This window comes from Bos javanicus, chromosome X, assembly GCF_032452875.1.
Source record: "Bos javanicus breed banteng chromosome X, ARS-OSU_banteng_1.0, whole genome shotgun sequence".
Taxonomy (NCBI): Eukaryota; Metazoa; Chordata; class Mammalia; order Artiodactyla; family Bovidae; genus Bos; species Bos javanicus.
The window spans coordinates 75145497-75169488 of NC_083897.1; the positions used below are offsets into that span (position 1 = coordinate 75145497).

Genomic DNA, 23992 nt, shown 5'->3' on the forward strand with positions numbered 1-23992 from the left:
CAAGGGACTCTCAAGAGTCTTCTCCAACACCACAGTTCAAAAGCATCAATTCTTCAGTGCTCAGCTTTCTTTATAGTCCAACTCTCACATCCATACATGGCCACAGGAAAAACCATAGCCTTGACTAGATGGACCTTTGTTGGCAAAGTAATGTCTCTGCTTTTTAATATGCTGTCTAGGTTGGTCATAATTTTGCTTACAAGGAGTAAGCATCTTTTAATTTCATGGCTGCAATCACCATCTGCAGTGATTTTGGAGCCCAGAAAAATAAAGTCTGACACTGTTTCCACTGTTTCCCCATCTATTTTCTATGAAGTGATGGGACTGGATTCTGTGATCTTAGTTTTCTGAATGTTGAGCTTTAAGCCAACATTTTCACTCTCCTCTTTCACTTTCATCAAGAGGCTCTTTATTTCTTCTTCACTTTCTACCATAAGGGTGGTGTCATCTGCATATCTGAGGTTATTGATATTTCTCCCGGCAGTCTTGATTCCAGATTGTGCTTCCTCCAGCCCAGCATTTCTTATGATGTACTCTGCATATAAGTTAAATAAGCAGGGTGACAATATAAAGCCTTGATGTACTCCTTTTCCTATTTGGAACCAGTCTGCTGTTCCATGTCCAGGTCTAACTGTTGCTTCCTGACCTGCATACAGGTTTCTCAAGAGGCAGGTCAGGTGGTCTAGTATTTCCATCTCTTTCAGAATTTTCCACAGTTTATTGTGTTCCATACAGTCAAATGCGTTTCCATAGTCAATAGAGCAGAACTAGATGTCTTTCTGGAACTCCCTTACTTTTTGATGATCCAGTGGATGTTGGCAATTTAATCTCTGGTTCCTCTGCCTTTTCTAAAACCAGCTTGAACATCTGGAAGTTGACAGCTCATGTATTGCTGAAGCCTGGCTTGGAGAATTTTGAACATTACTTTACTAGCATGTGAGATGAGTGCAATTGTGTGGTAGTTTGAGCATTCTTTGGCATTGCCTTTCTTTGGGATTGGAATGAAAACTGACCTTTTCCAGTCCTGTGGCCACTGCTGAGTTTCCCAAATTTGCTGGCATATTGAGTGCAGCTCTTTCACAGCATCATCTTTTAGGATTTGAACTAGTTCAACTAGAATTCCATCACCTCCACTAACTTTGTTTGTAGCGATGCTTCCTAAGGCCCACTTGACTTCACATTCCAGGATGTCTGGCTCTAGGTGAGTGATCACACCATTGTGATTATCTGGGTCGTGAAGATTCTTTTTTTCAAGTAAACTCAATTTTTATTCTTCTATTTAATACATGGATATAAGCATAAAATCTCCTTAAACTGCTTGCAACCCTGAGGTAATGCCCTTGGGTATATAAAATATACAGCAATAGCAAATGAAATCTGAGCTCCAGAAATGAAAGTGGACTTCAAAAACATAATTTAATATTTATGTAATTGCACACATACCAATAGTATTCTATCCCTCATCTAGTCTCTTAATCCAACTAAATCAACTGCCTTGCATTTTTCACACTGGACAGCCTGACTCCCTACGCATATTTCATCATACACAATGCCTCCTTTCCACTGAAATTTAATAAATTGACATGGGATTTACATATAGGGATTTCTATACAGTGAACATTGCCAGAAAGCACACCCAGTTTTTGACAACGGCATCTACCCACATAAAAACTTTGGCCCTCAGAGGGAACTTGATACAGTCTGACTATAGTAACCTTGGGGGGAGTGTCCTTGAGGGTCCCCTAGGATCCTCCAGAGGTGAGGTTTTTCATATAATCTGAGGGCTGCATCAAAGTTATGGCTGACTGAAAGAGGTGGAAGGTCATGGCAACTGCATTAAAGAACCAGCAAATGTGATGTTCTCTGGGGTCAGGATGCACAAGGCATCTACTGCCCCAATGGCATAACAGCTGGGTTGACTGTGGAGCTTGGGGGCAGAGGCCGATGGGCCTTTTATAGGAGACCACTGTGCTTCTTACACATCAACCTAATGGATGGCCAAAGATTCTTCAGTCAATGGTGGAGACCTTTTACTGAATATTCAATTTTCCCAAAAGTTTCATAAACTATGGTGAGGGCAAATCCAATGAAAATCTAAAGGCTAGTTCATTATATTATCTATATATTATCATCTTCCCTCTGAGGATAACATATAAGTGTAAATAAAAAAGCAGACAAATGCTTATAAGGTGACTCAAGCTAGAGAGTGACTTTTGCCTTAAAACAATTGTCAGGCCTGAAAAGCAAAATCTTGCAAGCAAAATCTAACTTTATCTGGCCCATTGATAGACAATGATCCTGAGTCCCTCCTTGATTCACAAAGTCTATTTTTCTGAGGAATATCCTCCATTAATATTCATTTTGTGTCATAATTACTACAAATGGTAACCAGTGCAGCTTTATCCTCATTTCAAGCAGTGACTCCATCCTGGTCCTACCATCTGTCCGCTTGCTTCACTTATCAGAACTCCTACGTGGCCTGCAGAAACTGGATACATTTTCGTTCAGTGCATAGATCCTTTGGGAGAACTCTTCAAACTCTCCCAGAACTTGTTCATCACACTCCACTGCCACAGCACTGTCCACGGGGATGCAGTTAAATGCTTCCAGCTGATCGCCTGAGGTGAAGCCTCTGGCTTCCATTCCAATGATCTCTTCTGCTTGTTCCACGGTGAAGCAGAGCACAGCTTCCCAGACTGGGTGGAAGCCCCCAGGGAGCTGGGCGCCAGACAAGCTGGCCTACTCACTGGGCAGGAGGGTGCTGTTGATTGTGGCCGGAGGCCCCGAGAGGGCTTGTCCTTGCTCCTGGCTAGTTTTCACACTCATGTGGCCTCCATTTAAGCTGTCACCCAGATCTACCCCCCCCCTTTTTTTTTTCTTGTTTTCTTTGGAGAGGTCCAAGGAGGTGTCCAAGGAGGAAGACAGATGCTGTCTTTCTGTCAGATTCTCCTGTGGAGGGCACAAGGGTCACAGGCTGGACGAGTGCAGAGTTATGACTGGGGGGAGGGGTTCTGTACTGGACTCTCTCACTCTCTGAGCTGGCCCGTTTCCAGTATCCTTTGTCTGGTGAAGGGATTCCCCCAGAGAAACCTACATCTGCACCCCAAATATGGAGTTCTGTCTCTTTGGAACAGGGTTTGCACTGGAGGTGTGATGTCTGTCACACCTGACCGTTAGTCCATGCTCCATGAAGTTTTTCAGGTTAGAAAGGGTTTGCCTCAAGTCTGGAGTCCCTAGTTCATGTTGATATCTTAGCTGTGCTCTATTTTTGTTTCAGAAGATAGACACCGTAATCAAACTGCAACTTCTCTCCTCCTTTTGCGCATAATCGAAACTCTCTCTCCTTTTCAGTCAGCTTGTCATTAATATTATCATTGATTGTTGATCTAGATCCCTTATGAATTACAGGATGGGCACTTGTAGGAAAAAGGAGATCATGGATACCATATGTGCAGTATAACCAAGGGCAACAGCAATGCCTCCATCATCTTTTGCTTGGAAGTCCTCAGAATTGGGCAACTTGACACCACATACAAAGTAATCTTTATGCTCATTCAAATCAATAGGGTAAATGTAGGAAAGCTCAGATAGTAACTGCCTGCAACGAATTGTCAACTGAGCATTAGTCTTCAGAAAGAGTTCTCTTTTCACAGTGCACTCCTTTCTCAACTCATTTAGGGATTCCTTTTGGAGTTGAAGCTTGAGGTGCTCAGCTGAAAATGTACTTCCTTTGTTCTGTAATGCAATTTTTTCTTTATGCAGCAAGACTACTTCCTGTCCCAAAGCTTTCTTCTATCTTTCCAGTTCATTTCGAAGCACCAAAATTTTTAATTGCAGACACTCACTTTCTTTTTTCAGCCCATTGCTTGTAGATGTGTTTTAGTTTTTTCGTCAATTCCCTTTCCAATTTTCTGAAGTTACCTGAGTCTGTTTAATTGCACACTGGGCTCTATGAAGCTGCAGCAAAGAGAAGACATCATAAGAATTTCAAACACAGTTCTGATACACCTGATGACGAATATTCTTCTGAGCATTTGAATAACCCTTATGTTCAAATGGAGCACCATATTAGCCATCATTCAGCCCCAGAATTATTTCATTCTGGTTGCGGGCATGAATCTGCTGACCCAGGTATTTAAACCAGTCCAAACAGATTTCCATTCAGTCAACAGCTGGTAGATGTCCTCCTTTCCACCCCATATCTTTACCACAAAACAAGACACAGATGTATCCAGACAGTCTGGCATTATTCCAAAATCAAGACTCCACCATATTGTATTCAAGGAATTCTTAATCACTTCACTCCTATAAAATTCTTTGTATACCTTTTCACTGTTACACAAGTGAAGTGTGAAGTAGGTATCAAGGAGCTGATGGCTATTAACAATGTTCCAGGCAGCAATGTTCTGAAGATGCCACTGCTGAGATGACAGCTCCACATGCAGGGCCCCCGCAGAAGAACCTGGCAGGGGCGTGGCGGCCCGGCCCATGGGCAGTGGGGGGAGTGGGCCCCGGACCAACGCTGAAGATCTTTTTTGTACAGTTCTTCTGTGTATTCTTGCCACCTCTTCTTAATATCTTCTGCTTCTGTTAGGTCCCTACCATTTCTGTCCTTTATTGAGCCCATGTTTGCATGAAATGTTCCCTTGGTATCTCTAATTTTCTTGAAGAGACCTCTAGTCTTTCCCATTCTATTGTTTTCCTCTAATTATTTGCATTGATGGCTGAGGAAGTCTTTCTTATCTCTCCTTGCTATTCTTTGGAACTCTGCATTCAAATGGGTATATCTTTCTTTTTCTCCTTTGCTTTTTGCTTCCCTTCTTTTCACAGCTATTTGTAAGGCCTCTTCAGACAACCATTTTGCTTTTTTGGATTTCTTTTTCTTGGGGATGGTCTTGATTCCTGTCTCCTGTACAATGTCATGAACCTCCATCCATAGTTCATCAGGCACTCTGTCTATCAGATCTAGTCCCTTAAATCTATTTCTCACTTCCACTGTATAGTCATAAGGGATATGATTTAGGTCATATCTGAATGGCCGAGTGGTTTTCTCCACTTTCTTCAATTTCAGTCTGAATTTGGCAATAAGGAGTTCATGATCTGAGCCACAGTCAGCTCCTGGTCTTGTTTTTGCTGACTGTATAGAGTTTCTCCTTCTTTGGCTGCAAAGAATATAATCAATCTGATTTTGGTGTTGACCATCTGGTGATGTCCATGTGTAGAGTCTTCTCTTGTGTCGTTGGAAGAGAGTGTTTGCTATGACCAGTGTGTTCTCTTGGTAGAACTCTATTAGCATTTGCCCTGCTTCATCCTTGTCTAGCTCAATGAAACCATGAGCCATTCCCTGTAGGGCTATCACGACTGAGTGGTCATGGTAGAGTTCTGATAAAACGTGAGAATGAGAATGGAATAGCAAACTACTTCAGTATTCTTGCCTTGAGAACCCCAAGAACTGTATGAAAATAAAAAAGATGTGACACCTAAAGATGAAACTTCCCAGGTCAGTAGATGCCCAATATGCTACTGGAGAAGAGTGGAGAAATTACTCCACAAAGAACGAAGAGACAGAGCCAAAGTGGAAATGCCCAGGTGTGGATGTGACTGGTGATGGAAGTAATGTCTGATGCTGTAAAGAACAGTATTGCATAATAACCTGGAATTTTAGGTCCATGAATCAAGGTAAATTGGGAATGGTCAAACAGGAGTAGCAATAGTGAACATCAACATTTTAGGAATCAGTGAACTAAAATGGACCAAAATATGCGAATTTAATACAGATGACCATTATATCTACTACTGTGGGCAAGAATCCCTTAGAAGAAATGGAGTAGCCCTCATAGTCAACAAATGGTTCTAAAATGCAGGACTTGGTTGCAGTCTCAAAAATGACAGACTGATCTCTGTTCATTTCCAATGCAAACCATTCAATATCACACTAATCCAAGTCTATGCCCCAAACACTAAGGCTGAAGGAGATGAATTGAACAGTTCCATGATGATCTACAAGACCTTCTAGAACTAACAGCACCACCACCACCACCACCAAATGGAATGGAAAAGTAGGAAAGTCAAGAAATACCTGAAGTAATAGGCAAGTTTGGTCTTTTGCCTTGAATGAAGCATGGCAAAAGCTAACAGAGTTTTGCCAATAGAAGGCACTGGTAATAACAAACACCCACTTCTAACAACAAAAGAGATGACTCTACACATGGACGTCACCAGATGGTCAATACGGAAATCAGATCAATTATATTCTTTGCAGCCAAAAATGGAGAAACACTATACAGTCAGCCAAAACAAACAAACAGAAATGACCAGGAGTGGACTGTGGCTCAAATCATGAACTCCTCAGTGCAAAATTCAGATTTAAATTGAAGAAAGTAGAGAAATCTGCTAGAAGATTCAGGTATGATCTAAATCAAATCCCTTATGAGTATACAGTGGAAGTGACAAATAGATTCAAGGGATTCGCCCTGTAGATACAGTGCCTGAAGAACTATAAATGAAAGTTTGTGACCTTGTGCAGGAGGTAGTGATCAAGACCATCCCCAGGAAAAAGACGTGCAAAAACGCAAAACAGTTGTCAAAGGAGGTCTTACAAATAACTGAGAAAAGAGAAATGAAAGGCAAATGAGAAAAGGAATGACATTTCCATTTGAATGAACAGTTCCAAAGAATAGCAAGGAGAGATAAGAAACTTTCCAGAGTAAACAAAGCAAACAAATATATAGTGGAAAACAACAGAATGGGAAAGATGAGCGATCTGTTCAAGAAAATCAGAGATACTAAGGTAACATTTCATGCAAAGAAGGGCATAATAAAGGACAGAAACGGTATGAACCTAAAAGAAGAAGAGGATATTAAGGTGAAGTGGCAAGATACTAAGGAGAGTTTGTAAGAATACACAGAACTATTAAAAAGAAAGATCTTAATGACCCAGATAAGACATCCTGGAATGCGAAGTCAAGTGGGCCTTAGGAAGCATCACTATGAACAAAGCTAGTGGAGGTGATGGAATTCCAGTTGAACTATTTCAAATCCTAAAAGATGATGCTGTGAAAGTGCTGCATTCAATATGCCAGCATATTTGGAAACCTCAGCAGTGATCGCAGGACTGGAAAAGGTCAGTTTTCATTCCAATCCCAAAGAAAAGCAATGTCAAAGGATGTTCAAACTATCACACAATTGCATTAATCTCACATACTAGCAAAGTAATGCTCAAAATTCTCCAAGCCAGACTTCAACAGTACATAAACCATGAACCTCCAGATGTTCAAGCTGGTTTTAGAAAAGGCAGAGGAACCAAAAATCAATTGCTAACATCCATTGGATCATCAAAAAAGCAAGAGAGTTCCAGAAAAAAAAATCTACTTTTGGTTTATTGACTACACCAAAGCCTTTGACTGTGTGGATCACAATAAACTGTGGAAAATTCTTCAAAAGATGGGAATATGAGACCACCTTACCTATCTTCTGAGAAATTGGTATGCAGGTCAAGAAGCAACAGTTAGAACTCGACATGGAACAATGGGCTGGTTCCAAATTGGGAAAGAATTACGTCAAGGCTGTATATTGTCACCCTGCTTATTTAACTTGTATGCGGAATACATCATGAAAAATACCAGGCTGGATGAACCACAAGCTGGAATCAAGATTGCCAGGAGAAATATCAATAATCTCAGATGTGCAGATAACACCACCTTTATGGCAGAAAGTGAAGAACTAAAGAGCCTCTTGACGAAAGTGAAAGAGAAGAGCAAAAAAAGCTGACTTAAAACCCAACATTCAAAACACTAAGATCATGTCATCTGGTCCCATCACTTCATGGCAAATAGATGAGGAAACAATGGAAATAGTGGCAGATTTTATTGGGGGGGGGCTCCAAAATTACTGCAGATGGTGACTGCAGCCATGAAATTAAAAGACGCTGGTTCCTTGGAAGAAAAGATACGACCAACCTAGACAGGCTCTTAAAAAACAGAGACATTACTTTACCAAAAAAGGTCTGTCCAGTCAAAGCTATGGTTTTTCTAATAGTCATGTATGTATGTGAGAGTTGGACTATAAAGAAAGCTGAATGGTGAAGAATTGATCCTTTTGAAGTGTGATGTTGGAGAAGACTCTTGAGAATCCCTGGAACTGCAAGGAGATCAAACCAGTCAATCCTAAAGGAAATCAGTCCTGAATATTCTTTGGAAGAACTGTTGCTGAAGCTGAAACTCCAATACTTTGGCCACATGATGCAAAGAACTGACTCACTGGAAAGCACACTGATGCTGGGAAAGTGAAGGCAGGAGGAGAAGAGGATGACTGAGGATGAGATGTTTAGATGGCATCACTGACGATGGCCTTGAGTTTGAGCAAGCTAATTGGTGATGCCTGGTGTGCTGCAATGCATGGGTTCATAAAGAGTCAGGCATGACTAGGTAACTGAACTGAACTGGAGTCCATTAAGAATATTATAGTAAAACAATTTTAAAAATGCATAAAAGCACAGAAAGGAAAGTTATTTGTGCTCTGAGATAATCACTATTACAACTCTGATGTGCTTTTTCCCCCATTAATTATATAAACAAAACTAAAATTGTAATGTGCACAATGTTTTGCTACCAACTTTTTGCATTAATGTTTTGAAGAAATTTCTTTAATTTTTACTGAATTGTTGTTGCTTTACAAAATTGAGTTTGTTTCTGCTGTACAAGAAAGTGAGTCCACTATATGTATACATTCTTTTATACATAGGATGGGTTTCCTATGTACAGGAAGGGTTTCCTTCATATTTTGGTACCTACAGAGCATTGAGTAGATTACCCTGTGTTATAAACTTCATTCTCATTAGTTATCTATTTTATATATGGTAGGGTATATACATCAGTCACAGTCTTCCAGTTCAACCCACCACACTTCCCAACTTGGTATCCACACATTTTTTTTCTACATCTCTGTCTTTATTTCAGCTTTGTTAATAAGTACATCCATGTCATTTTTGTAAATTCCACATATATGCAATATTACATGGTATTTGTTTTTCTCTTTCTGACTTATTTCACTCTCTATGACAGTCTCTAGGTCCATCCACCTCTCTCTACAAATGGTACAAATTAGTTTCTTTTTGTGGCTGAATAATATTCCATTATATATATGTACCACATCTTCTTTCTTGATTCCTGTGTTGATAAACGTTTAGGTAGCCTCCACATCCTGATTATTGAAATTAGTGCTGCAATGAACATTGGAGTACATGTATCTTGTGGAATTATGGTTTTATTAGGATATATGCCCAGGAGTGGGTTTTCTGAGTCATATGGTAGTTCTTTTTATTTTTTATTTTTTTTTTACTTTTAAAGGAACCTCAATACTGTTCTCCATAATAACTATATCAATATACATTCCCACAAAGAGTATAAGAGGGTTACCTTTTCTTCACATCCTCTTTAGCATTTATTCTTTGTAGATTTTTTGATGATAGCCATTCTGACTGCTGTGAGGTGTTACCTCACTGTAGTTTTGATTTGGATTTTTCTAATGATTAGTGATACTGAGAATCTTTTCATGTTTGTTGGCGATCTGTATGACTTTTTTATAGAAATGTCTATTTAGTTCTTCAGTCATTTTTCAAATGGGTTTTTGCTTCTTTTGATATTGAAATACATGAGCTGTTTGTATATTTTGTATATTAATCCCTTGTCAGTTGCTTAGTTGCAAATATATCCTTCCATTCTGAGGTTTACCTTTTGTTCTTGTTTATGGTTTCAGTGACTAGGCAAAAATGATTTTTTTTTGCATTTTTTTAATCTTTTATTTAATTATTTTTAAATTTTATTTTATTTAACTTTACAATATTGTATTGGTTTTGCCATATATGAAAATGAATCTGCCACAGGTATACATGTGTTCCCCATCCTGAACCCTCCTCTCTCCTTCCTCTCCATACCATCCCTCTGGGTCGTCCCAGTGCACCAGCCCCAAGCATCCAGTATCATGCATCGAACCTGGACTGGTGACTCATTTCATATGTGATATTATACATATTTCAATGCCATTCTCCCAAATCATCCCACCCTCTCCCTCTCACACAGAGTCCAAAAGACAGTTCTATATATCAGTGTCTCTTTTGCTGTCTCGTATACAGGGTTATTGTTACCATCTTTCTAAATTCCATATATATGCATTAGTATACTGTATTGGTGTTTTTCTTTCTGACTTACTGCACTCTGTATAATAGGCTCCAGTTTCATCCACCTCATTAGAACTGATTCAAATGTATTCTTTTTAATGGCTGAGTAATACTCCATTGTGTATATGTACCACAGCTTTCTTACCATTCATCTGCTGATGGACATCTAGGTTGCTTCCATGTCCTGGCTATTATAAACAGTGTTGTGATGAACACTGGGGTACACGTGTCTCTTTCAAGTCTGGTTTCCTCAGTGTATATGCAAGCAGTGGGATTGCTGGATCATAAGGCAGTTCTATTTCCAGTTTTTTAAGGAATCTCCACACTGTTCTCCATAGTGGCTGTACTAGTTTGCATTCAGACCAACAGTGTAAGAGGGTTCCCTTTCCTCCACACCCTCTCCAGCATTTATTGCTTGTAGACTTTTGGATTGCAGCCATTCTGACTGGCATGAAATGATACCTCATTGTGGTTTTGATTTGCAGTTCTCTGATAATGAGTGATGTTGAGCATCTTTTCATGTGTTTGTTAGCCATCTGTATGTCTTCTTTGGAGAAATGTCTATTTAGTTCTTTGGCCCATTTTTTTATTGGGTCATTTATTTTTCTGGAGTTGAGCTGTAGGAGTTGCTTGTATATTTTTGAGATTAGTTGTTTGTCAGTTGCTTCATTTGCTATTATTTTCTCCCATTCTGAAGGCTGTCTTTTCACCTTGCTTATAGTTTCCTTTGTTGCACAAAAGCTTTTAAGTTTAATTAGGTCCCATTTGTTTATTTTTGTTTTTATTTCCAATATTCTGGGAGGTGGGTCATAGAGGATCCTGCTGTGATGTATGTCGGAGAGTGTTTTGCCTATGTTCTCCTCAAGGAGTTTTATAGTTTCTGGTCTTACATTTAGATCTTTAATCCATTTTGAGTTTATTTTTGTGTATGGTATTAGAAAGTGCTCTAGTTTCATTCTTTTACAAGTGATTGACCAGTTTCCCCAGCACCACTTGTTAAAGAGATTGTCTTTAATCCACTGCATATTCTTGCCTCCTTTGTCAAAGATAAGATGTCCATATGTGCGTGGATTTATCTCTGGCAAAAATGATTTTTTAAAGGAGTATATCAAGTCTGTATATTGTCACCCTGCTTATTTAACTTATATGCAGAGTACATCATGAGCAATGCTGGACTTGATGAACCACAAGCTGGAATCAAGATTGCCAGGAGAAATATCAATAACCTCAGATATGCAGATGACACCACAATTATGGAAGAAAGTGAAGAAGATCTAAAGAGCCTCTTAATGAAAGTGAAAGAGCAGAGTGAAAAAGTTGGCTTAAAGCTCAACATTCAGAAAACGAAGATCATGGCATCTGGTCCCATCCCATCATGGCAAATAGATGGGGAAACAGTGGAAACAGTGAGAGACTTTATTTTGGGAGGGGGCTCCAAAATCACTGCAGATGGTGACTGCAGCCATGAAATTAAAAGAAACTTGCTCCTTGGAATAGAAGTTATGACCAACCTAGAGAGTATGTTAAAAAACAGAGACATTATTTTGCCACCAAAGGTCCATCTAGTCAAGGCTATGGTTTCTCCAGTAGTCATGTATGGATGTGAGAGTTGAGCTATAAAGAATGCTGAGGGCCAAAGAATTGATGTTTTTCATTCGTAGTGTTGGAGAAAACTCTCGAGAGTCCCTTGGTCTGCAAGGAAATCCAACCAGTCAGTCCTAAAGGAAATCAGTCCTGAATATTCATTGGAAGAACTGATGCTGAAGCTGAAACTCTAATACTTTGGCCACCTGATGCAAATAGCTGACTCATTTGAAAAGACCCTGATGCTGGGAAAGATTGAAGGCAGGAGGAGAAGGGGACGACAGAGGATGAGATGGTTGGATGGAATCACCGATTCAATAGACATGAGTTTCAGCAGGCTCCAGGAGTTGATGATGGGCAAGAAGGCCTGATGAGCAGCAGTCCATGGGGTCACAAACAGTCAGACATGTGAGCAACTAAACTGAACTGAACTGACTATGCAAAGCTGTTAAGTTTAATTAGATACCAGTTCTTTATATTTGTTTTTATTTTCATTAATCTAGAAAGTGGGTCAAAAAAGAACTTCTGTGATTTATATCAAAGAGTGTTCTGCCAATGATTTCCTCGAAAAGATTTAGAGTGCTGACATTACCTTTAGTTAGGTCTTTAAGTCACTTTGAGATTATTTTTATGTATAGTGTTAGAGTCTGTTCTAATTTCATTATTTTAATTTTAGCTGTCAAGTTTTCCAGAAACACCTACTGAGAAGACTGTCTTTTCTCCATTGTATATTCTTGCCAACTCTGTCATAGATTAGGTGACCACTGAGCATTGGATTTTCCTCTGGGCTTTAATCCTGTTCTATTTATCTATATTTCTATTTTTCTGACAGGGCTATACTGCCTTGATGACTGTAGTTTTATAGTGTAGTTTGAAGTGATAGTTGTGAATACTTCCAGTTGTGTTTTTCTTTCTCAAGATAGTTTTGGCTAATTTTGGTTATTTGTATTTCCATAAAAACTGTGATTTTTTTCCTGCTTATTATGTGAAAAATGGAATTGGTAATTTGACAAAGATTGCTTGAACCCAAAGTCCAAGGTAAGGAACAGTGGCTGCGCTTTGCTGGAGCAGCCGTGAAGAGATACCACACATCAAAAGTAAGAGAAAACCAAGTAATACAGCAGGCACTGAGAGAGGGCATCAGAGGGCAGACAGACTGAAACGACAGTCACAGACAATTAACCAATCTGATCGCATGGACCAGAGCCTGGTCTAACTCAATGAAACTAAGCCATGCCCTGTGGGGCCACCCAAGACGGACGGGTCATGGTGGAGAGAGGTCTGACAGAATGTGGTCCACTGGAGAAGGGAATGGAAAACCACTTCAGTATTCTTTCCTTGAGAATCCCATAAACAGTATGAAAAGGCAAAAATATAGGACACTGAAAGAGGAACTCCCCAGGTTGGTAGGTGCCCAGTATGCTACTGGAGATCAGTGGAGAAGTAAATCAAGAAAGAATGAAGGGATGGAGCCAAAGCAAAAACAACACCCAGTTATGGATGGGATTGGTGAAAGAAGCAAGGTTGGATGCTGTAAAGAGCAATGTTGCATAGGAACCTGGAATGTTAGGTCCATGAATGAAGGCAAATTGAAAGTGGTCAAACAGGAGATGACAAGAGTGAACATCAACATTCTAGGAATCAGCGAACTAAGATGGACTGGAATGGGTGAATTTAACTCAGATGACCATTATTTATACTATGTGAGCAGGAATCCCTTAGAAGAAATTTAGTAGCCATCATAGAATAGTCCAAAATGCAGTACTTGGATGCAATCTCAAAAATGACAGAATGATCTCTGTTCATTTCCAAGGCAAACCATTCAATATCATGGTGATCCAAGCCTATGCCCCAACCAATGATGCTGAAGAGACTGAAGCTGAACAGTTCTATGAAGACTTACAAGACCTTCTAGAACTAACACCCAAAAAAGATGTCCTTTTCAATATAAGGGCCTGGAATGCAAAAGTAGGAAGTCAAGAAACCCCTGGAATAACAGTCAAATTTGACCTTGGAGTACCGAATGAAACAGAGCAAAGGCTAATAGAGTTCTCTCAAGAGAACACACTGGTCATAGAAAACACCCTCTTCCAACAACACAAGAGAAGACTCTACACATGGACATCACCAGATGGTCAACACCAAAATCAGAAGGATTATATTCTTTGAAGCCAAAGATAGAGAAACTCTATACCGTCAGTAAAAACAAGACCAGGAGCTGACTGTGGCTCAGATCATGAACTCCTTATTGCCAAATACAGACTGAAATTGAAGAAAGTGGAGAAAACCATTTGGCCATTCAGGTATGACCTAAATCAAATCCCTTATGACTATACAGTGGAAGTGAGAAGTAGATTTAAGGGACTTGATCTCATAGACAAAGTGCCTGATGAACTATGGATGTAGGTTCAAGACATTGTTCAGGAGACAGGAATCAAGACCATTCCCAAGAAAAAGAAATGCAAAAAAGCAAAATGGCTGTCTGAGGAGGCCTTACAAATAGCTGTGAAAAGAAGGGAAGTGAAAAGCAAAGGAGAAAAGGATAGATATATCCATTTGAATGCAAAGTTCCAAAGAATAGCAAGGAGAGATAAGAAAGCATTCCTTAATGATCAATGCAAAGAAATAGAGAAAAACAATAGAATGTGGAAGCCTAGAGAACTCTTCAAGAAAATTAGAGATACCAAGGGAACATTTCATGCAAAGATGGGCACAATGAAAGGACAGAAAAGGTATGGACCTAACAGAAGCAGAACATATTAGGAAGAGGTGGCAAGAATACACAGAAGAACTGTACAAAAAAGATCTTCACTACCCACATAATCATGATGGTGTGATCACTCACCTAGAGCCAGACATCTTGGAATGTGAAGTCAAGTGGGCCTTAGGAAGCATCACTACGAACAAAGCTGGTGGAGGCGATGGAATTCCAGTTGAGCTACTTCAAATCCTGAAGGATGATGCTGTGAAAGTGCTGCACTCAATTTGCCACCAAATTTGGAAAACTCAGCAGTGGCCACAGGACTGGAAAAGGTCAGTTTTCATTCCAATCCTAAAGAAAGGCAAGGTCAAAGAATGCTCAAACTACTACACAATTGCACTCATCTCACATGCTAATAAAGTAATGCTTAAAATTCTCCAAGCCAGGCTTCAGCAATACATGAACCATGAACTTCCAGATGTTCAAGCTGGTTTTAGAAAAGACAGAGGAAGCAGAGATCAAATTGCCAACATCCACTGGATCATCAAAAAGGCAGGAGAGTTCCAGAAAAACATCTCTTTCTGCTTTATTGACTATGCCAAAGCCTTTGACTGTGTGGATCACAACAAACTGTATAAAATTCTGAAAGTGATGGGAATATCAGACCACCTGACTTGCCTCTTGAGAAACCTGTATGTAGGTCAGGAAGCAACAGTTAGAACTGGACATGAAACAACAGACTGGTTCCAAATAGGAAAAGGAGTATGTCAAGGCTGTATCTTGTCACCCTGATTATTTAATTTATATGCAGAGTACATCATGAGAAAGGCTGGGCTGGATGAAGCACAAGCTGGAATCAAGATTGCCAGGAGAAATATCAATAACCTCAGATATGCAGATGACACCACCCTTATGGCAGAAAGTGAAGAAGAACTGAAGAGTCTCTTGATGAAAGTGAAGGAGGAGAGTCAAAAAGTTGGCTTAAAGGTCAACATTCAGAAAACTAAGATCATGGCATCTGGTCCTATCACTTCATGGCAAATAGATGGGGAAACAGTGGAAACAGTGTCAGACTTAATTTTTCTGGGCTCCAAAATCACTGCAGATGGTGACTGCAACCATGAAATTAAAAGACGCTTAGTCCTTGGAAGGAAAGTTATGACCAACCTGCCGCTGCTGATACTAAGTGGCTTCAGTCGTGTCAGACTCTGTGCAACCCCATGGACAGCAGCCCCCAGGCTCGTCTGTCCATGGGATTTTCCAGGCAAGAGTACTGAAGTAGGGTGCCATTGCCTTCTCCATGACCAACCTAGACAGCATGTTAAAAAGCAGAGACATTACTTGGCCAACAAAGGTCTGTCTAGTCAAGGCTATGGTTTTTCCACTGGTCATGCATGGATGTGAGAGTGGACTAAATAGAAAGCTGGGCACCAAAGAATTGATACTTTTGAACTGTGGTGTTGGAGAAGACTCTTGAGAGTGCATTGGACTGCAAGGAGATCCAACCAGTCCATCCTAAAAGAGATCATTCCTGGGTGTTCATTTGAAAGTTTGATGTTGAAGCTGAAACTCCAATACTTTGGCCACCTGATGTGAAGAACTGACTCATTTGAAAAGACCCTGATGTTGGGACAGATTGAAGGCAGCAGGAGAAGTGGACAACAGAGGATGAGATGGTTGGATGGCATCACCGACTCGATGGACATGGATTTGGGTGGACTCCGGGAGTTGGTGATGGACAGAGAGGCCTGATGTGCTGCGGTTCATGGGGTCACAAGGAGTCGTACACGACTGAGCGACTGAACTGAACTACATTGAATTTTTATATTGATTTGGGAAAGATAGTTATTATCACAATATTTATCCTTCCAGTCCAAGAACAGGTATATTTCTCTATTTGATGGTGTCATCTTTGATTTCTTTCATCAGTATCTTTCAGTTTTATGACTATTGGTCTTTTACCTCCTTAAGTAGGTTTATTCCTAGGTATTTTATTCTTTTGTTGGAATGTAAATGGGGTTGTTTCCATGATTTCACTTTCTGATATTTGTTGTTAGGTTATAGGAATGCAAGAGGTTTCTGTGTATTAGTTTTGTATCCTGACACTTTACTAGGTTCATTTATTAGCTCTGGTTGTTTTCTGGTGGCATCTTTAGAATTTTCTATATACAGTATCATGTCATTTGCAAACAATGACAATTTTACTTCTTTTTTTTTTCCATTTTTGATTCTTTTTATTTTTTCTTGTTGTCTGATAGTCCTGGCTAGGACTTCCAAAACTATGTTGAATAATACTGGTGAGAGTGGACATCCTTGTTCATTTCTGATCTTAGGGGAAAAGCTTTCAGTTTTTCACCATTGAGAATGATGTTTGCTGTGGGTTTCTTTTATATGGCCTTCATTATGTTGAGATAGGTTCCCTCTATGCCCATTTTCTTGAGAGTTACTTTTTTGTATATAATAAATTGGTGTTGAATATTTTCAAAAGCTTTTTCTGCACCCACTGAGTTGATCTTGTGGTTTTTATCCCTCAGTTTGTTAATATTGTGTATCACATTGATTGATGTGCATATATTGAAGAATCCACTTTTGCATCCCTGGGATAAACCCCACTTGACCATAGTATGTGATCCTTTTAATGTGTTGTTAGTTCACTTTGCTAGTATTTTCTTGAGGAATTTTTGTCTATGTTCATCAGTGACATTGACTTCTAAGTTTCTTTTACAGTAATATCTTTGTCTGATTTTTTTAATCATGCTGATGGTGATCTTGTAGAATGAGCCTGGGAGTGTTCTTCTCTGTGATAGTTTTTTTTTTTTTTTTTTTGAAGAGTTTGAGAAGAATAGGTGTTAGCTCTTGTCAAAATGTTTGATAGAATTTAACTCTAGAAACATCTAGTCCTGGGCTTTTGTTTGTTGGAAGATGTTTAATCACAGTATCACTTTCCATGCTTGTGATTGGTCTGTTCATATTTTCTATTTCTTCTGGTCGAGTCTTGGAAGTTTGTACTGTCCTATGGATTTGTCCATTTCTTCCAAGTGGTCCATTTTATTGGTATATAGTTGTTTGTAGTAGTCTTTTATGATCCTTTGTATTTCTGTGGTGTCAGTTATGTGTTCTCCTTTTTCATTTCTAATGTTACTGATTTCAGTCCTCTCTCTTTTTTTCTTGACAAGTCTGGCTAATGGTTTATCCATTTGTTTATCTTCTCAAAGAACCAGATTTTACTTTTATTGATCATTGCTATTGTTTTTTTTTTTTTCTTTTTATTTCTGTTCTGATCTTTGTGATTTCTTTCCTTTTACTAACTTTGGGTCTTTTGTTTTTGTTGTTCTTTCTCTAATTGTTTTCTGTGTAAGGTTAGGAGGTTTATTAGAAGGTTTTTTTTTTTTTTCTTATTACTTAAGGTAGGATTGAATTGTTACATAGTTCCTTCTTGAAACGGTTTTTCCTGCATCCCATAGGTTTTTTATTATCTTGTTTCCATTGTCATTTGTTTCTAGATATATATTTATTTGATTTTTTCAGTGATCTCTTAGTTATTTAGTTATTTTCCCCCATGTTTTTACAGTTTTCTTTTTTTTGTCTTTTCCCTGTAATCGATATCTAATCTCATAGCATCGTGATCAGAATAGATGCTTGATATGATTTAATTTCGTTAATTTACCAAGGCTTGATTTGTTATCGAAGATGAGATCTATTCTGGAGAATGTTCTATGTGCACTTGAGAAGACAGTGTATTCTGATGTTTTTAGATGGAATGCTCTATAAATATCAATTAAGTCTATCTGGTCTAATGTGTAATTTAAAGCTTGTATCCTTATTTGTATTCTGTCTGATCTGTCCACTATTGTAAGCAGGGTGTTAATGTTTCCCACTATTATTATATCATGGTTGATTTCTCTTTTCATGACTATTAACATTTGCCTTATGTATTGAGGTGTACCTATGTCTGTTGAATATATTTTTACAATTGTTATATGTCCTTTTTGGCTTTATCCCTTGATTATTTCATAGTGTCCTTCCTAATCTCTTGTGCTTAACCACTAAGTCATGTCTGACTCTTTGCAACTGTATGGACTGTAGCCCACCAGGCTTCTCTGTCTATGAGATTTCCCAGGCAAGAATACTTGAGTGAGTTGCCATTTCCTTCTCCAGGGGATCTTCCTGACCCAGAACACAAGTCTCTTCTGTCTCTAACACTGGCAGTCAGGTTCTTTACCACTAGCACCACCTGGGAAGCCCAGTCTCTTGTAACAGTCTTTATCTTAAAGTCTATTTTATCTGATATGGGCTTCCCTCTTAACTCAGTTAGTAAAGAATCCTCTTGCAATGCAGGAGACCCTGGTTTGATTCCTGGATTGGAGAAGGGATAGGCCATCCACTCCAGTTTTCTTGGGCTTCCCTTGTGGCTCAGCTGGTAAAGAATCTGCCTGCAATGTGGTAGACCTGGCTTTGATCCCTAGGTTGGGAAAATCTCATGGAGAAGGGAAAGGCACTCCAGTTTTCTGGCCTGGAGAATTCCATGGACTGTATAGTCCATGGTATGGCAAAGAGTCAGATATAACTGAGTGACTTTAATTTTCACTTTGTCTGATATAAGTATAGTTACTTCCACTTTCTTTTTTTTCCATTTGCATGGAATATCTTTTTCCATCCCCTCATTTTCAATCTGTATGTATCCGAAGTGTGTGTTTCTTCTAAACAGCATATGTACAGATCTTGTTTTTATATTCATCCAGGCAGTCTGTGTCCTTTGGTTGAAACTTTAATCCCTTTACATTTAAGGTAATTATTGATATGTATGTTCCTCTTAATTGTTCTGACTTTGTTTTTGTAGATCTTTTTCTTCCTGCCTAGCATTTCTTGTAAATCTGATTTGGTGGTGCTAAATTATCTTAGCTTTCACTTGTTTGTAATGGTTTTGATTTCTCCATCAAATTTGAATGAGATCTTTGCTGGGTATATTAATATTTGTTGTAGTTTTTCTCTCTTTAATCTCTTTAAATATATTAAACCATTTTCTTTTGGTCTACAGAGTTTCTGCCAAAAAACCCCAGCTCTTAACCTTATGGGGATTCCCTTGTGCTTTTCTCTTGTTGCTTTTAATATATTTCTTTGTATTTATTTTTTGTTAGTTTGATTAATATAAGTCCCAGTGTGTTTCTCCTCAGGTTTATCCTGTATGGGACTCTCTGCACTTCCCAGACTTGGCTGATTAATTCTTTTCCCATGTTATGGAAGTTTCATTTATAATCTCCAAATGCTTTCTCAAAGTCCTTTTTTTCTTCTGGGACTTCTATTATTTGAATGTCTCTGTGTTTAAAATATCCCAGAAGTCTCTGAGACTGCCCTCATTACTTTTCATTTTTTTCTTTTTTCTACTATGTAGCAATTATTTCTATCATTCTACCTTCCAATTCACTTATCCATTCTACTGCCTTAGTTATTCTGCTATTGATTCATTCTAGTCCACTTTTCAGCTCAGTTATTGTGTTTTTCATCACTGTTTGCTTGTTCTTTAGTTTTTCTAGGCCCTTGTTAAAAATGTCTTTTATCTTCCTGAGCCATGTCTTTTTTCTATCTCCAAGATAATGGATCATCTTTACTATAATTACTCCGAATACTTTTTAAGGTAGATTGCCTATTTCCTCTTCATTTATTAAGTCTTGTGTGTTTTTACCTTGCTCCTTCATCTGTAACATATTTCTTTGTCATCTCATTTTGTCTAAGTTACTGTTTGTGGTGTACTTTGCAACAGGTTGCAAGGTCATATTTCCTCTTCTACAGTCTGCCTCCTGGTGCTTGTGATTGGTTCATGGCCTTGTGTTGGCCTCTTGTTGGGAGGGACTGGTTCATTGTACTCTGGTGGCTGGAGCTAAGCCTTGTCCCTCTGATTGGCAGGACCACTTGGGTTTGTGTGTTTGGGGGTCTCTGTTAGCTCCATACAGCTTTACTCAGCCTGTCTGCTGCTGGATGGGGCTGTGTTTCTATCTTCCTGGTTGTTTAATGTGAGGCATCCTCCACTGGAGCCTGTAGGCTATTGGGTGGTGCCAGGTCTTGGTGCTGAGATGGAGACCTTTGGGAGACCCCACACCAATTCATATTTCCTGGGCCTGGGAATTCACTGGTGGTCCAGAGCCATTGACTCACCACTTCCACCCTGTAGGCTAAAGCCCAACCTCTGGCAGGGGAAAAAAGACTCTACAAGCCACATAACATGGCCAGAAAAAGAAAGCAAACAGAAAAATAAAACCAAACATAAACATCAATAATAAAAGTAACAGCTAAAGAAGAAAACAATCAGACAAACAGAACTGAAGATAAATGATCAAAACAAAATGAAACCAAAAAAAAAAAAGAAGCAAACAAAAAAATAAAGGAAACAAAAAGCAAGAAAACAAAGAACCAGAAAAACAAAAAATAAAAGAATAAAGGCAAAAAAAACACAAAAAATATTTGAAATAAAAGATTAAAAAGGTAAGACAAACAAACAAAAAAAAAAAAAAAAACAAGAGAAAATGCAGCAAAGTAAAAATTAATAAAATATAAATATATTGAAAAATTTTAAAGAAAATAATAAAACAGAAGAACACAATGAAACATAAATAATAGTGATAATATTATTTTCCTGAGTCCTCTGCTGTCAGTGTCACAACTAAGCCTCACCTCCCCAGGAGGTCTTCCAGTACCTTTAGGTAGGTCTCTGGATGTACTGTGGGCACTGTGGGGTCAGCTCCAACTTTGATCTGACCCAGCTCCCTTGTGTACTTGTCCTCAACTTCCACAGATGCTAAGACTAGACCAGTCTCAGTTGTGGGAACATTTGTTGTCCATTCAGATATTCCCAAGGGGCAGGGTCTATCATGCTGATTTCAGAAATTTAATTCACCACTTGTGAAGCTGCACAGAGAGATTTATGTTGCTCTTCTTTGGTTGCACAACCCCTAGGATTCAGCTTTGTCTTTTCCCCCACCTCTGCCTATGGACTACCTTCAGGAGTATGTTCTCCACCCAGGGGATCAGGAGCAAAAGTAGCAACTTACTGGGACACAGTTACTCACTCAGGCCAGGGAGGAATAAGGCAGGCACAATTGGGGTGTGCATAAAGAACCTGAAGTGGCAGAGACTGGCAGGAAGTTGCAACAGACTGTGGCACACTTTCTTTGATGGGAGTCCTTCCTAGCGCCAATGGATGCAAGAGCTGGTGTGTGGGGAGAGAGACCAGGATAGTGGCTATGCCCCTTGTGCACCACTAAAAAATCGTGTTATATTTCCAAGGCAGACAATGTTTCCTTTAGGAGCATTCTTGGCAGTGGAGCCCCTCACTTCATTTCCCAGAACCCCTCATTTCCATCCCTTTAGGTTATCTCCACACAGCCAATGGCAGTCGTCTCCCCAGATCTGCTCTCTTAACCCCATGTTTTAACACTCTGCCTGTACTAGCATTGCCAGATTACCATTTCAGGCTGGGGTGCCCAGGGTTGACTCTCAAAAAGCCTCGCAGGTCCACTGGAGCTTGCATGGCCAAAGGAGGCTTTCAGGATGGAGATGATCAGAACCCCAGAGCCTGCATGTGTGGAGGAGGCTTTGGCTTGAGGAGTGAGCCTACTCAAACAGGTGTCCTTCCCAGTGCCCATGAAGGCAGGGACCAGTTGGTGGGTAAAGAGGTTGCAATGGTGGCCCTGCCCCTTGAACACCAGTCAACAATGACATATTGCTTCTACGGTGGCCCAGGCTTCTTCCATAAACTCTCTCAGTTGTGGATCTCCTCACTCCCATCCCTTCAGGCTGTCACTTCAGCTGTCCTTTAGGACACCAACAGCTTTACTTTCACTGGGTCTGCTCTTCAAACCCCACTTCCCAGCACCCAAACTCCCTTCTTATCAGGAGACACATGGCTCAGGCTGGGGTATGCCAGGTTGTGGTATGAACCATAAGCACACTTCTTACACTGTTCAGCCTCCCACAGACTGACTGATTTCTGTGTTCCCCTCCAGCCTGCCTGAAGTTTCCTTTCCACCCCAGTTTATTTCCCCACTGTGAAGAGGCTTTTCTGAGTGTGGGAACTTCTCTTCACTTTCAGCTTCCCACAAAGTGTGATGGATCCTTCTTGTTTCCTCTTTAATTTTTTTTTTTCAGTGGTATGGGGATTTTTCTTATTCTTTTAGATGTACAAAGTCTTCCACTAGTGTTCAACAGGTGCTTTGTGAGAATTGTTCCATTTTTAGGTATATTCTTGATGTACTTGTGAAGAGAGGTGAATTCCATGTCCTCCTATTCTGCCATCTTGATTCCTCTCCTTGAACCAATTTCTAATTGAACTTTCTGGGAAGAGCAAAGGAAGGGGTTAGATGTTTCTTACTTCTCATTTTAACTGAATTTAGTTCTGGTGCCTATTCTTATCTTTACTAGCTGTCCTCTGACTATGGTACTAATCTGCATGGTCCATAGGTGTCCACATAAGTGAAGGATAAACAAAGGGGCCTGGGTGTATTATCAGCAATCATAAAGCATATCAGCCTTTAATCTTTGCTTCTTTCAAGTTATAACCTTCTTTGGCCTTCACTAATCTACCCCAGATAATTTGTGCCTTACTATTCCCCCAGTGTCCCACACACTTGCATTAATGTACCTGTACTTTCTCAGAAAGTCTGATATTCCTTCTTAGAGACAATGAATGACAGAACTAGAAGGGATCTCATATATCATAAAATCCAACCCTCTCATTTGGCAGAAAAAATTGAAGCCCAAAGAGTACTAATAATTTGTGGCAGGTTACAGCAAAGGAGCAACGGAGTATGGTTGAGAACTTGGATATCCTAACTGCATGCCAATGCTCTTTCCTCTGTGAAAGAAACAGTTTCTTCCATAATTATGTAATCAGTAAATCAGCCACCAGTACATGTCAATCAGTAACAGAGTCAGGGCCAGAGAGAAAACAGAAACAGAACAGAACCTAGGCCTGGAGGACTGCAAATAATCTTTTTCAATGAGTTAATTATCACCATTTTGCTGACTCAAGGTTAGTTTGGGCTCAAGGTTAGGGAGCCCTGCAACATTATTATTTATCTTCTTCAACCTTTCTACAACCTTATTATTTATCTTCTTCCCAAGTTAGGTGTCTTCCTTCCTTCTTTCCTTCCTTTCTTTCTATTCCTGTTTTTAAACCTGACTCATGCTAGCCCTCTGCCTTTGGATACCCTGAGTCAAACTATGCATGTTAGTTAAACATCAAATTTGTAAACTGAGTCAAACCAAGACATAAAGACATGATTACTGGTAGTAGCATTCAAAGATTTAAATGAGAATAAGTATTCATTTCCATGGAATTAGTCATCTAACACAGAAGTGACTTGCACAAGACTGAGATTATATATTTTAATGAATCAGGACCAGTTAATTATTATTTACATATAGCAGAGTACTATATAGTAAGTGATCACACTTATAATAAGTGATGTTAGGATAGGGACTGAGTTTCAGATAACCTGATTTCCAGTCTTGTTGTCTTAATGTCTTTGCTGGTG

The 23992-nt window shown here is 39.4% G+C and overlaps 1 pseudogene; it reads right to left on the reverse strand.

Moving 5' to 3' along the window:
* Positions 1-2140: 2140 nt before the first annotated feature.
* LOC133242599 (UV radiation resistance-associated gene protein-like) lies at positions 2141-22102 on the reverse strand (annotated as a pseudogene).
* Between the last annotated feature and the right edge of the window lie 1890 nt (positions 22103-23992).